Source organism: Egretta garzetta, unplaced genomic scaffold (genome assembly GCF_000687185.1).
Source record: "Egretta garzetta isolate BGI_Z169 unplaced genomic scaffold, ASM68718v1 scaffold306, whole genome shotgun sequence".
NCBI lineage: Eukaryota > Metazoa > Chordata > Aves > Pelecaniformes > Ardeidae > Egretta > Egretta garzetta.
The window spans coordinates 508,184-512,840 of record NW_009260131.1 but is presented as its reverse complement, the minus strand read 5'-3'; the positions used below and the strand labels follow the sequence as shown (position 1 = coordinate 512,840).

At 41.4% G+C, this 4,657-nt stretch overlaps 1 protein-coding gene across 1 annotated transcript in view; it reads left to right on the top strand.

Moving 5' to 3' along the window:
• The window catches only part of DAAM2 (dishevelled associated activator of morphogenesis 2), a 202,438-nt gene that overhangs the window by 68,002 nt on the left and 129,779 nt on the right, over nt 1-4,657 (top strand). The gene's annotated exons all lie outside the window — the stretch shown is intronic.

Genomic DNA, 4,657 nt, shown 5'->3' with positions numbered 1-4,657 from the left:
AGGACAGGCTGAGAGAGTTGAGCTTGTTCAGCCTGGAGAAAAGAAGGCTGCAGGGAGACCTGATTGCGGCCTTTTAGTACCTAAAGGGGGCCTATAGGAAAGATGGGGAAAATCTTTTTAGTAGGGCCAGCTGTGACAGGACAAGGGGTAATGGTTTTAAACTAAACCAGGGTAGGTTTAGACTAGATATAAGGAAGAAATCCTTTACAATGAGGGTGGTGAAACACTGGAACAGGTTGCCCAGAGAGGTAGTGGAGGCCCCATCCCTGGAAGCATTCAAGGCCAGGTTGGACAGGGCTCTGAGCAACCTGATCTAGTTAGTGGTGCCCCTGCTCACTGCAGGGGGGTTGGACTAGATGACCTCTAGGGGTCCCTTCCAACCCAAAACATTCTATGATTCTATGATTTGTGAAAAAATAATTTCTTAGCAGGTAAAAGAATGGATAGATTGTTCGGTCAGCTTGAGTATAGAAAATTATTACTCGGTACTTGTGGGAAAAAAATGTGTAAAGAAATAACAAATGATTACTAGCTGGATTTATGATAACTGTAACTGCTTTGTTGCTCTCTCCACTTTGTATTTTGAATCTTGGTTTGACTGGGTTTTTTAAAGTTTTCTAAGAATACAGTTTGGATAGCGAATTAGATTGGGAGGAACATGAGGAACCTGCTGGGTGGTTGGTTTTTTGGTTTGGTTTTTTTTCTGTTTTGTTTAGGTTTTTTATAGGCCTTTTTCCCCTCATTCCCAGGTGAAGACAGAGAAAGTGTTGCAAATTAATCTTTCAGAAGGGAAAAGCGTCTGACGGTTCTTCAGCTTTTTTGTGTTGATAAGCTAGTATCAGGTGAGAGGTATTGGATTTGTGGGCATTAACAGACTAACATTAGTGGTCATTAGTCATACAGCACATCCTGAGCATCCTTAAAGCATTAAAAATAAACAGATTTTTGACAGACACATTGCATTAAGTAGGTTCATGGGTATAGTTACACCTGACAGTCTTCAAATAGCCCTTGCCTTTTCTCTTACCTCAGGACATCCTAGGCAAATAAATGAATAAAAATAAAATAAAGTATTAGTAATATGTAATATTATCTTTATGGCAGGAGACAGTCTTTAGGTCTGTGGAATGCTTTGAAACTCTCAACCATCTCAGTTTTGATAGGATGGTGTGTAAAACAGAATGGAGCTGAGTGCCTGGGCTGGCTTGCTGAAGTCCTTATACCACCTTGAGATCTGCACCCTTGTTTTGGTGTGTGGTGGGAGGCAAAATCTATGAACTGGCTTGAAAATGTACAGTGCGTTTCGAGCTGAGCTGTCTCCTCTGATGGAACTGTTAAGTGTGGGCCATGGCTTGCCAGGACTGAGTGGCCATCACTGCACAAGACTCTGCTAGTTTTCCAGGATTTTCTTTCCTGTGATCTGTTGATCTGGTTTAGGTCTGATACCTTCCAATGTAGTAGCCAGGTGTGCTCTTCAGGAAGGACTACACTCCTTCCTGAAAGAAAGGGTTTAACTTTCTTTTAAAATAATTGGCTATTTTGTTCCTATTTCATGCCCTGGAGACCAGGAAACTCCTTACTATGGTGACAAATGCAAAACAAAGGAGTCGAGTTACTACTGCAAATGCAACAAATGGATTGATTGCTTGCCCCCTTTCCCCATCCCCCATGCTGCAATTGCCTATATTGCATCTGTCATGTTGTATGTGACATACAGGGAAAATTCCCAGGGTAATTAGAACATGCCGTGAACCTCATAGTTTCACCATCTGTGTCCTGCAGAAGCAACGTGGTCCAGGGGACTGAGCATAAGATCAGTACGGAGCTCTTTAGTTTTACCCAACGTATATATGTTGACAATTTTGACTATGGTGCTTGTTTTCTCCATTTCATCATCAGTAAGTGACAATGAAGGTAGCTGTTATAATACCATGAAGTTCTGGTGGTTTATTATTTAATAGTCGAATGATGTGGAGATTTAGTGTGGATTTGGGGGTTGAGGGTGAGTTAGCTTATGTTCCAAACCAGTCTGAATTCAGGTTTCTTTCTACTGCTGTGATAATAAATCACAATTGTATGATTTATCTTGCCATAGAGAAAGATACAGGGAAATGGAAGTGATTTACTTTGTTTCCTCTCCTGTTAGCATAAAACAGTGTGGACAGTGATTCTGCGTCATATATTTAGTCCCATGCTTCCCACTTGGGTGAGAGCTGTGGCTGCATCCATAGGTATGGTGAGCCTGTTGATGATCAGTGGAGATTCAGCTCTGGAAGTGAACACATCAGTGTTTTCCATTAATCCTTCCTTATGCTGCAAACTGGTTTTGCAGGACTGCGTGTCTTTAGTTAACCCACAGAGTTCTCTCTCTCTCTTCTTTTTTCCCAAAGGTGATGATACAAAAGTAATTTTCCATATTTTAGTTATAGTTGTGCTCTGGCTGTTCACCGTGGTGAAGGACAGGACAGTGAAGTAAAAACTACTATAGTCAGCTCTCTTGCATGGGAGAGCTGCTGGCGTAGCAGTTGTTTCAGGTGTCCTACTGTTAGTGGAACATTGCTTATTTAGGATATATTTGCATGAAAATTATAATTCGTGAGATGAGAATAAAGAAAAGAGTGAGACTGAATTTAGAACCTGCAACTGAAAGAGGATCCTCGTGTGCAGTTAGCATGGATCCCATCCCATGTGGCTAAACCTTCTGATAAGACTTGGAAAAAATGCATTAGCTTAATTATGTTTGGTCACGGAGCCAAATGGTTTAGAAATGAACACGTACGCCCTGTCAGAGGAAGAGGACGTTGTTATAATTAGATCTTGGGCAAAGTTCCAGTCTGTGGCTCCTGACCTGAGCCGAACCACAGATGGGGCTGGGAAGCAGGAGGGCGATTGCTATGAGGAGTGGGTGTGCGGTTAGCTGTTAAAATGACGGCAACTTGTTTGTGTTGTGCAAAAGGGTAAAACGGTACAACTGAGAAGAGCTGTGGGAGGGAGTTATGTCTAATAGTGGGCTTCTGTCCAGAGAGAGATTTCCCATTGATTCTCACTGGAGGTATATAGAGAAATAGATCATTGCACATGTTTCATTTTTACAATCTCTTTACTTGCAAGAAGGTGAACAGCAATAGAGATTTTATTAGAGTAAAACCCTCATCTTTTGTTATTTTCATAAATTTTTATGACAACTTTGTTATCAGTTATCACTCAGAAAAATGAAAGATGTTCTTGTCTTCTTTTTCTTTGTTGCTTCCCCTTCTCCTCGCCTCGTCCTTTGGAAGCGCATTTTCCCCAGATTTGGTTCTTGACAAATAAAAGGCAAACGAGAGAGAAAGAAGGGGGAAAGATTATTTATTTGGAGGCTGTTAGAAAATGTTTATTTCGTTTAAATCTATGTCCATCAACAAAACCCAAAGAGTTGTAATTAGTTCTTAAATAGCATAAATAGTGCAACCTAAGTAAATGCCCCTCAGCATCCTGTGACTGGCAGGCTTAATCTCTAGAAGGCAGGCTTAGTCTTTAGAAAGACAGTGCTCCCACTTAGAAATACCACTCAGTCATTCAGTGATTCAATTCTAAAACACCTTTGCTGGATTCCCTTCTAGCACTCCTCAACTGTTTTTATTTCAAAAGCATCTAGACACCTCACCTATCAACAGTTAAAGTGTTGTAGCAATACAAAAGTGCCATTTTACCCCTCTGTGTCAATATGAATTTCTTGCATGCTGCTTATAGATGGACCTGGAAAATGCCGTTGTTAAGAGTATGGTTTGTGCAATGGAATGATGCTTTGTGAGACAATACAAGGTTACTGTTCATGTGAGCTCTGTGTGCTTTTGCAGAGTAATAAAAGCTGAGCAGCTTTACTGAGTTTCTCAAGTATGGATCCCAAGCAACGGACGCTGATTTTGTAAAAAAAAAAACCCACAGCAACATGCACTAGCTTGTGTATTTTTCAGCATTATGGATGAAGAAAGCTTGGAGGCTGGCTGTTCACCTCGAAGGTGAACCTGCCTAAGATAAAAGCTGAATGATGAAATGTCAGTGCAAGACAACCTGTGGTGCTCTGACCAGGGCAGTACTTACCCTGTAGAAAATGTTTGCCTTCATAGCCATTCATCTAGTACTTATTCCCTGGTAAGGTACCTCTTTTGGAGGAGTGCTTACCAAAGTCTTGACCTGAGCTCATAAAGGAAGGTCTTATGGACTTCAGTGTCTCAGCCAATTTTTCAGAGGATTCATTGTCCATGCCCCAGGGAATGCTGGTCCTTTGACAGCTGGTGAGGAAGCTTCTAGTGAGCAGGCCAGAACTTGCTTACAGCTGAATTGATGCAAATGTAGTTATATTGTATGTAAATCAGGTTTGTCTCAACTAATGGGTTCTACCCTCATCCATGACCAGATTACCATGAAGGACATTGTACCTGGAGTAGTCCCTGAGAAGATGGTCTGTGGTGGTCAAGTTCAACTTCTTCTGAGGCTCTCTTCTGAAATCTTTTAGGAACTGAATCTCTTAAGTCTCTACCACTGAGAGGAAACAGAAGTTGCCATGCATAGCACTGTGCTAGATTTGAGGGCATTTTGGTTTTGCTGACTGAACCAGTGTCAGAGATTGGTTCCAGGGTTAAGTTGACCTTTGACATCTCCTAGTGAGAATCCA